Source organism: Panthera leo, chromosome B4 (genome assembly GCF_018350215.1).
Source record: "Panthera leo isolate Ple1 chromosome B4, P.leo_Ple1_pat1.1, whole genome shotgun sequence".
Taxonomy (NCBI): Eukaryota; Metazoa; Chordata; class Mammalia; order Carnivora; family Felidae; genus Panthera; species Panthera leo.
The window spans coordinates 101451296-101462357 of record NC_056685.1 but is presented as its reverse complement, the minus strand read 5'-3'; the positions used below and the strand labels follow the sequence as shown (position 1 = coordinate 101462357).

The following is an 11062-nucleotide window of genomic DNA, read 5'->3' as shown; positions in this document are numbered from 1 at the left end:
ACAATGGCTCCAATGCTACTGGACACTGGCAGTCACAGAATTTGCCAAAAGCAGCAATAAATATCCTGTACCTTCCTAATTTTCCCTCAGGTATCAAACTCCCAGATAAAAATAGGTAATAAGACATCAGACCTCAATAGATGACAGAACTCCTTTTGTTTTCATGGTGGTGAGTAAAATCCTGTTTCCCAAATATTTAAGGGTTATTCCAAAACAGGAAATGTATTCCAACATTGGATACCCAAAATAGCAAAGATCCACTACAACACTCAATGTAGGCATTGAACAGAATCCCAGTTTAGGGGAATAAATACTAACTGTGCAGCATCTTCAAAAGAGGTTCCTTAATAAGCATTACACCAAAATAATGGTTCAAAGTTTACTTTTCAAATCTGGAAAACAAAAGAAAAATTGACGTCTTTCCTTCAGGTCTTCTATGAACTTTAAATTGTTAATATATTTTGTGATTTTCCGAAGGACTAGAAGTCATAGTGCATAGCATTCCCCAAACTTGACTGTAGTGACCTGTTCCTTGACATCTCATAACAGGAATTGAAACACTGTTAAAGGAAATCACAAAGTACTTTTGGAATACAAGTAACTAATAGGAAATAGTAACTAATTGTGTCTGCATTTAGACGTTGCATTTAGAGAGGGATGCTTGTGAGCAGAGTCTAGAATGCTGCATAGGACTTTTCCAAAACAATTTTTGAAAGAAAAACATTTCAAGTATAGGAAGCACAATCCAATGTGAAAGACAGATATACAATGAAAAAGTTAGGAATTTTAGTCAGAGATACACAACAAAGACAAGGAAGAATGATGGCTGTTTAGATAGCTGGAATTATGATTAAAGTGAAGGCAATATGGGCTATGCGACATTGTGTTTAGATGCATGAATGTTGGCCTCGAGCACACCAGAGTAATTGCCTCCATGAATCTGGGCAAAGCATGTTACTTCTCCCTTCCCCAGTTTCTTCAGAGAAAATCTTGTGAGATTCTATGTTAAGTAACGTTAAGTAATTCAAATAGGCTGTAGTAAAGTATGTGAGTAGGGAAGGGCAAGTAAGGTAAAGCCATAGACTAGAGTAGGAGCCAGATTTAAAAGCAAAACAAAACTAACTAAAACAATGTAGCCTCATAATGTCCAAACAATAGGGTTAACATTGACTGAATACATACTTTGAATCAGGTACTTTTTCATACAATATATATGCTTATTAATGTTCAAAATAATCACAAAGGTAAATATTATTCTTTGCCTAGTTACAATGTGAAAACTGAAGCACCGTGATATTAAGTAATTTGCCCAAAGTTACACAATTAGTACATTGCAGAACTGAATTTGGAGCTCGGGTTATCTTGCCCCAGAGTTCATGCTTTGAACCACTATGCCAGTGGCATTCAAAGTAATTGTGGTTTTTTTGTGTTTTTTTTTTGTGTGTTTTTTTTTTTTTTTTTTTTTACCGCAGTCAGTAGTGAGAAATATATTTACGTGACAAATTTGTGCGTGTGTGTGTGTGTGTGTGCGTGTGTGTGTGTGTATCACGTTCCACAAAATTATAGGTATTTATACTATGTGTGATTTATTTGGCTATTTTGATTCTAGTACAGTCTTTTTAAATTGTTTCTAAAGAAACAATTTCATCACAAAAGAGGAAATGTTCATCACAAAAGAGGAAATTTATTTTGGAACCACTAAGTAATCATAGTCTACTGTTTAAATAATAGTGCACTGTTCCATAATTTGCACATCTTTCTAAGGAATTTAAAATTTATCTTACAAAAAGAAAAGTAGAACAAGTGAAGGACTCTAAATAAGGGAATAACCTAATCAGATGATATACTTTAGAAATATCCTCCCAGTGTGGAGCTTAGGTTGGAAAGAGTTGGCGCTGGAAGTAACAAGCCTACCTAAGAGACTGTTGCAATACCACAGAAGAAAACAAAATGTGGAAAGCAGGAGTCAGGAAATATAATCAAAGGGCATAGTGATTATGCCCTTTTCCTCTTTGCCAAGTGTCAAAAATTAAGTAGAATCACATTTTGACCTGATAGTAGCTAATAAACAACTAATTACTCTTTAATTTTATCTATTACTTTTTTACCTATTACCAAATTTTATCTATCTGTATAGTCTAAAACAAATTAACCACTTTATTCTGTTTTCACATTGTTGACTTACCTTGAGTTTAAAGTCTACCAACACCCCTGTTTTCTTTTCATATGAACGTTGGGCAGTGGTTTTGTCTCCCTGTTCAGTTCTCTAACCTTAAATATTTCATCCACTCCATCCCTGTCCATGTCAGCCTTCTCAGGTCACATTTGCAAACATAATTATGCCACCACCTATGCTGATTTCTTAGTGAGCTCAGGTGGGCCTGCCAGCAACCACCTCTTACTGTTGGGAGGTTCATAAACTATGTTTAATCATCTCATCTAGAGCTTTACAGAAAATCTGTTTGCCACTTTGAATTTTTTTTTAATTGTTAAAAACAAAATATGAGGAAACTTTTCCCACCTCAATTCTTTCGGCATCACTTCTTTTTTTCCCAAAATGTAAATGTGATTACTCATAATGATTCCACAATTAAACATGTAAATTCCTTATATAATACGATGTTCCATTAATTTGGACTAGGGATTTGATTTCAGTTAACGTGGCTATCTACCTTGAGCACTGTGTCGAAAACAGTCCAAAGTGCTTACCACACCATTTCCTCTTCCTAGGCATACTGTTTGACAAATTCCCCAGCCTCCCTCGAGGCTCTGTTTAAACCATGTGACTGATGTGGAGAGACATTATCTATCTATCTATCTATCTATCCATCCATCTATCATCTATATATCCACCTATCTCTTAAACCATTTATCTATCTATCTATCATCTATTCATCCATGTATTTGTTTTTATCTTATAACTCTGGCTATAAAATCCCTATATAATTTCCCACCCTTCCTTATTATAGTGAACTTGGGCACCATGTAATTAAAATATCAGCAACACAAGACGAAAAGAGCCTGTAAAGCTGTTTCCTGCCAAAGAGAGTCCCAGACCTACACTGGACTGCGGAATTATAGGCTCTAATTTCACTCCAGAATAGACTGATCTATCCTGACATGTGCAAAGATTAATTTCCTTTTTAATATTTGTTCTTTCCTTTCCATTTTGAGAACATTCTAGTTATAGAAGATAAATGTAAAGATAAACAGTTATGCTTTCTGTTATCAGTTAACTTTATATGACCTTCCCTAATTAATGCACTTATATCGTCTTTGTTCTTGATCTAAAAGTCACTTACACATTTCACAAATTCCCTTGTTCAACAAATAATAGCATGCACTATGGGCCAGGTACTGGTCTAGGTGCTTGCAGGATCACAGTGAGTACTAAAGTAGATCAGTTAGAAGCCTGACAGAAATAGAAGTCTCTAATTCTGTGTGTTTGTGAATGCGTTACTAGAATATTGCTTAGAGATGCAATGGGCTACTTTTAACTCTGAATTTTCACAATCAGAAAACAAGAGGAGATTTAGGAAGCAACAGCTGCTCTAGAGCTATGTCTCTGATGTTCAGCATGAATCCTTGTATCTTACAAAATCACTGAAAGAATGTGATGAAAGGCGCTAGAGAGGATGGTCACTACTTGGTAAATCAAATAACAAAGTAGTGTGAAAAAAATAACAAACTAATGTGCAAAAAATCACAAAGGTAAGGAAGCAGACTTTTTGAAAGGATGACGTTTTCGGTACTGAAAAAGCTGTCTTCGACTCTTCAGGTATGACTACATTTACATTTCAGTAATTAACAGAGGCATCTGAACAAATGTGTGTAATATGTGTGCAGTGTATAGAGTACTGGGACCTAGAAATTTTTGTTAGTATGTAGTGTCATGAAAATTTTTAACAAATTCTCTTCCTATATTTTCAATGATTCCATCTGGTAATAAACTATCATTTCATCTCCGTTTTCTCACTGGAATCCAGGAAAAAGTTGTCTTTATTGTTTTCACTGTCTTTTGAAAATTCAAAGTACAAGCAAAATAAATTAAGATGTACCACATACTCTCTTCTTAGTACTGTAGTAGTTTTTGAGTGACACATCTTGCTCCTTTACTAACAGGTAGATGATTAGGAAGAAATTGACATTATTTTTTTAAAGCAATGATATAAAATTTTTTTCAGAAATCATCTCTGATTTCTGTTGAATAGAAGTGTGTGTATGTGTTGGGGGGAGGGCAGTCTAGCCAGCCTGGAAGGCAGCTACATTTACTGCTAAGAACTTGGCATGGATGATGTATCATCTTCCACACTTGTTAACATCTACATGGAATGCTCCTGCTACCTGAGAGTACGCATCGTGACATATCACATGTTGTTTCTATAACTTTAAGAGTAAGATTTCCAACAACACAGATATCATGTCTCAATTATGCAGTGACAATAAAACTCTCAGGGAAGTTTTATCATGTTAAGAATCGAAGGAATAAATGAGTCATTGTTTATAAATTGAATTTTTACAAAGATGAACTCAACCGTAACAGATTCATTTTGAACAGTTTGTGCTTCTAGGGGAAACAAGTGCTCCTCTGAAGAAAGATGGTATATTTGAGTGTGTGTTTTTCATTTTTTTCCAGAATTATCCACATGTATATATTACTAAGTTGAAAGATAAATGCTCAATTTTAAATGTCACGTTACCTTAATATGTATAGCTTGCCAGCATAGGCTGCATTTAAGCCATGACATGAGTCCAGATTTTACTCATGAAAGAAACAGAAAAGAGAATGTATTATTAACATTTAAACATATACAAAAGTTTAAAGAGAAGAGACAATAACATAAAGAAATTCTCTCTACCTACCTGTTTAATCCCTAATTCTTAATAAAGGAATCTAGTAATACCAGAAAGTATACAAAACATAAATGGCACATTGAGAAAAATTCTCCAGTGGTGATTGAACTAGAGCTTTACATGTAATGCAGAAGTATATGGATTCATGTGCACAATATGCATTGAATACTTACAATGCTCCATTTTTGAAGTCTTAAACCTGTACCATTGCTTATATAGCATTTGAGGCTTGCTATGGGATTACTTTACAAAGGAGGTAACTTTGCATTTGTACATCATATATATATGTATATATATGTATATATATAAACATACATACACACATATACATACATGACAAGAATCAGAGCCTTATCAAAGTTTACACTATAAATTCCTGAGGGCAATGATCAGAAAGTTTTGTTTGCCACTCTATTTCAGCATAAATTCTTCATAAATACAATTTATTTACAATTGATTTACCAACCTAGGCAGTGTTTTGCAAACATTTATTTTTAAATACTTAATTGCCTATTTTGCATGTTTTTCCATTATACTGTTGGAATCTTTGTTTTTTTTATTCCCCAGCTCTTTAATTTTTATTTATTTATTTATTTATTTATTTATTCATTTTTAATATGAAATTTATTGTCAAATTGGTTTCCATTCAACACCCAGTGCTCATCCCAACAGGTGCCCTCCTCAGTGCACATCACCCACCCTCCTCTTCCTCCCACCCCCCATCAACCCTCAGTTTGTTCTCAGTTTTTAAGTCTCTTATGCTTTGGCTCTCTCCCTCTCTAACCCATTTTTTTCTTCCCCTCCCCCATGGACTTCTGTTAAGCTTCTCAGGATCCACATAAGAGTGAAAACATATGGTAACTGTCTTTCTCTGTATGACTTATTTCACTTAGCATCACACTCTCCAGTTCCATCCACGTTGCTACAAAAGGCCATATTTCATTCTTTCTCATTGCCACGTAGTATTCCATTGTGTATTTAAACCACAATTTCTTTATCCATTCATCAGTTGATGGACATTTAGGCTCTTTCCATAATTTGGCTATTGTTGAGAGTGCTGCTATAAACATTGGGATACAAGTGCCCCTATGCATCAGTACTCCTGTATCCCTTGGGTAAATTCCTAGCAGTGCTATTGCTGGGTCACAGGGTAGATATATTTTTAATTTTTTGAGGAACCTCCACACTGTTTTCCAGAGTAGCTGCACCAGTTTGCATTCCCACCAACAGTGCAAGAAGGTTCCCGTTTCTCCACATCCTCTCCAGTATCTATAGTCTCCTGATTTATTCATTTTGGCCACTCTGACTGGCGTGAGGTGACATCTGAGTGTGGTTTTGATTTGTACTTCCTGATGAGGAGCGACGTTGAGCATCTTTTCATGTGCCTCTTAGCCATCTGGATGTCTTCTTTAGAGAAGTGTCTATTCATGTCTTCTGCCCATTTCTTCACTGGATTATTTGTTTTTCGGGTGTGGAGTTTGGTGAGCTATTTATAGATTTTGGATACTAGCCCTTTGTCTGATGTGTCATTTGCAAATATCTTTTCCCATTCCGTTGGTTGTCTTTTAGTTTTGTTGATTATTTGCTGTTAAGAAGCTTTTTATCCTCATAAGGTCCCAATAGTTCATTTTTGCTTTTAATTCCCTTGCCTTTGGGGATGTGTCAAGTAAGAAATTGCTGCGGCTGAGGTCAGAGGTTTTTTCCTGCTTTCTCCTCTAGGGTTTTGATGGTTTCCTGTCTCACATTCAGGTCCTTTATCCATTTTGAGTTTGTTTTTGTGAATGGTGTAAGAAAGTGGTCTAGTTTCATCCTTCTGCATGTTGCTGTCCTGTTTTCCCAGCACCATTTGTTAAAGAGACTGTCTTTTTTCCGTTGGATGTTCTTTCCTGCTTTGTCAAAGATTAGTTGGCCATACTTTTGTGGGTCTAGTTCTGGGGTTTCTATTCTATTCCATTGGTCTATGTGTCTGTTTTTGTGCCAATACCATGCTGTCTTGATGATGACAGCTTTGTAGTAGAGGCTAAAGTCTGGGATTGTGATGCCTCCTGCTTTGGTCTTCTTCAAAATTACTTTGGTTATTCGAGGCCTTTTGTGGTTCCATATGAATTTTAGGATTGCTTGTTCTAGCTTTGAGAAGAATGCTGGTGCAATTTTGATTGGGATTGCATTGAATGTGTAGATAGCTTTGGGTAGTATTGACATTTTGACAATATTTATTCTTCCAATCCATGAGCACGGAATGTTTTTCCATTTCTTTATATCTTCTTCAATTTCCTTTATAAGCTTTCTATAGTTTTCAGCATACAGATCTTTTACATCTTTGGTTAGGTTTATTCCTAGGTATTTTATGCTTCTTGGTACAATTGTGAATGGGATCAGTTTCTTCATTTGTCTTTCTGTTGCTTCATTATTAGTGTATAAGAATGCAGCTGATTTCTGCACATTGATTTTGTATCCTGCGACTTTGCTGAATTCATGTACCAGTTCTAGCAGACTTTTGGTGGAGTCTATCGGATTTTCCATGTATAATATCATGTCATCTGCAAAAAGCGAAAGCTTAACTTCATCTTTGCCAATTTGGATGCCTTTGATTTCCTTTTGTTGTCTGATTGCTGATGCTAGAACCAGCAACACTATGTTAAACAACAGCGGTGAGAGAGGACATCCCTGTCGTGTTCTAGTGTATTTTTCCCCATGGGGTGAATTATTTCCATTATATTATTTTTCATTATTAAATTATTTCTGATTAAATGTCACCCATTCTTTGAAATTGTGGCCACCTTCTACGTATCTTCCGCAAGCGGAATGTATTCTCCCTCTCACCCCTGGCATCCTATGACTCTTTACTCTTTCCACTACCACAGCATTTATCATACTTTGTTGTGGTTATTTGCATATATGACTATACCTTACACTAACCTGTTACTCCTTTGAGACTTTTACTTTATCATTTTTTTAATCTCCATCCTTAACACAGGATTAGACACATGTATCAGTCTCCATATTTTTTCAATGTAATTGCCCAAGAACCGAAGACCCCCTGGTTTGGAAAGAATTGTGTTTTATAGTCTTTTTCTTGCTAAATGTTGTGGTTATGGGTTATGGCTTAACAAGGGATATGGCATTTGGGAAACATGTAACTCTTGGCAGATAGAAATTCCCAAAGAGAATTGTAGAGAACAGCTAGGCACTCCTTGAAAGGTGCCTGCCAGTCATAAAGTACCCATCTTAAGAAGCTTGAGAACCACTGTTACGCACTCAGCTTCTTCTGAAAGTCTTCTTTTGCAGGGTCACTTTTTAACCAGAGAACACCTGAGGGAACCTAGAATTGGCACCTACTGTGCCAATGAATCTGACGAGAGACTGGCTGGTACCCTATGAGGTTTTCATATCTCCGTGTGTGTTTTCATATTTTTTTTTTTTTAAGACCTATTTCCATCTTTCCCAAAATGTTTTCTGGAGCATTTCTTTTCCATAGAATGGCAATAGCTGTTAGTTTAAGAAAGCATTTTGTCATTAAAAAAAAAAAAGAGAGAATGAAGGGTAAAGTAAAACAAAACAAAGAAAAAAAATGTAGGAACCTTGAATTAGGATTTTTCAGAGCCTCTAATACAGAAATGAATGCTAAATTTTCAAGGAAAATAATATGTAATGGTTTTCAAAAATTATTCAACCATGGAAACTTGTTATTTAAAAATTTTTTTTTTACATTTATTTATTTTTGAGAGACAGAACACAAGTAGGGAGGGGCAGAGAGAGAAGGAGACAGATCCGAAGCAGGCTCCAGGCTCTGAGCTGTCAGCACAGAGCCCGACGCAGGGCTTGAACCCACAAACTGTGAGATCACGACCTGAGCCGAAGTTGGACGCACAAACAACTGAGCCACCCAGGCACCCTGGAAACTTATTATTTTTATCTTTTATGATGTAACTATAAAAATACACTTTATGAAATATAAATCAAAACCATTGGATTTTTCCTACTCCTAGACACCCTCATCAAATGTTTCCCTTATTCATATACACAACTCTTCCTGCATGACTCAGATCCTGAGAGAAGTTCAGGAACATTTCCTCAACTGGTGCTAATGGCATTACAAGACATGCCACATGAATATTCTTTCCTAAATTAAGTTTTAAACGAATATGTCGGCTCAAAAGTAACTGCCACATGAACAAATAAAAATGTCATGCTAATGTACAAATTCCAAATCTATTAGACTTTTAAATAGTATTATATGTTATTACAGTGACAGTATGTTCTTCTTTTATCCCTTTGTCCTTTTCAAAATCAATTCTACCCTTACTACAGTAAAAGTAAAAATTTAGAAACATGAAATGCAAATTACCAAGGGTTTAACCATAAAAATGCAGAATATGTTCATGCTATTGTATGAAAAATAACTTTGGTTAAAATCTCAGCTTTCATCTAGCTTCTCAATACATAGGAAAAGTTAATGGAAGTGACTTCAGAATCTTGGTCTGTGCACAGGGATACATTACATTTATTATCCAAGCTACTGTGCAATTCCATTTACATTTCACCACATGTAGTTCTTATGTATTACTTTTCTGTGGCAAGAATTTACTTTCTTACAATTCTGGGATTGTTTAATAATCACTGTGCTCTATTCCAAAAATAATGGGAATAACAATAAAATTGTCGATAGAAGCAGAAAAATAAGAATATGACTAATTGTCGGAGATTTATTAAGCAAACCAGATATTGGTAAGTAAACATTGAGCCAAAACCCGTACCTTAGACATTGCACAGATATATGCTTGAATGTGATAAGGTCAATGAAATTTATTGAGAATGTCAAATGAGTTCACTTGTTAACTCATTAACAAGACTCTGGTTGTCTCTTTACAATGAGGTATATATCTCCTTAGTTGTTTAAGTAAAGGAATAAAAATATTTTCAATGTTATATTTTAGAATTTGTCATAAATCAATAATTTAATGTGTCAGTTTGAGATGCATAAAAAGATTCATAGAATTCAAACCCTCAAATTAATAGACTGAACGTTGATATTGATGTGTAATGTGTACATTATAATATGTAATATAAAATTAATAAGTAATAGAATATTACTCTAATATTACTCTATTTCCTCAGGCTTACTAAACACCTATGATATATTACAATTTAGTTATTTTTCAGTTCCCAAATACTGGGCTTGTAAATTTTTTTAAAGACATTTGCTTACAAGCTTTGGTCGTTGGAATCACGTCACACTGATGAGTATGAAATATTTCCACTATCAATGAGTTGGAGGCAGCTCTGCTCACATCCACAGCTGGAATGGATCTGCTTCTATAAAAATGGGAAGTAGCAGCTGCAGAGAACATAAATTGTGCAATTGATTTGATTTTGCAAAGCAAACACATTCTTCGTGTTATGATTTAGCTTGCTAATTAGGCCTTGCATAATCAAAGGAAATTTGAAAGAAAATAATACTGAATTAAGCTCAACTTCTACACCTTCTGACATGTCCTTGTAATAGCTTTCACATTTTCAAGATCACTGTATCTTAAATTGAGTGCCTTGAACAACAAAAGAATGATTGGCAAATAATGTCCCTTTGAGTGAATGTGTCTTAGTACAAAATGCAAATAAAGCCAAACAGAAGAATATCAACTGATCTTTGACACCTGCGTCTCAAGAACTATGCAAACCAAAAGCATGCATCTTCTTTTATTTTGTAACAAGTGTCTGCAAACTCTTCCTGTAAAGGGCCATGGTAAATATTTTTTGCTTTGTGTGCCACATACTCCGTAACGCATCTAGCCAACTTCTCTTCTTAGGTGGAAAGCAACTATAGACAATATATAAATAAATGGGTGTGGCTGTGTTGTAATAAAACTTCATTTACAAAAATAGGTAATGGGTCCTATTTGGCAGCTCTTGGTTTATTTAATTCTCAGGAATGAAGGTTAACAATGGTGTCAACTATACTTCAATTTAAAAAAAGAAAAAATAGACTATTAACCTAAACCATGACTAGAGATAAAAAGATTTCCTATATAATGACAGTTTAATTATCAGAAAGATGTTATATTCTAAACATATATGTATTTAGAATACAGCAATAGAGTATAAAAATACATTTTAAAAATGAAAAAAAAACCTAATGATCACCTATGCAACAGTAGTAAATGTGACTTTATGTTGTCAAGCCAACATTGTGTCATATATATTTCACATC

At 34.9% G+C, this 11062-nt stretch overlaps 1 long non-coding RNA gene across 1 annotated transcript; it reads right to left on the bottom strand.

Annotated features, from left to right (window-relative positions):
• Nucleotides 1-412: 412 nt before the first annotated feature.
• On the bottom strand, nt 413-10181 carry LOC122223688. Its single transcript, XR_006204396.1, has 3 exons — nt 10064-10181; nt 4701-4762; nt 413-560 (listed from the first exon to the last, which is right to left on the bottom strand). It is a non-coding gene; the product is annotated as an uncharacterized LOC122223688 (long non-coding RNA).
• Nucleotides 10182-11062: the final 881 nt, after the last annotated feature.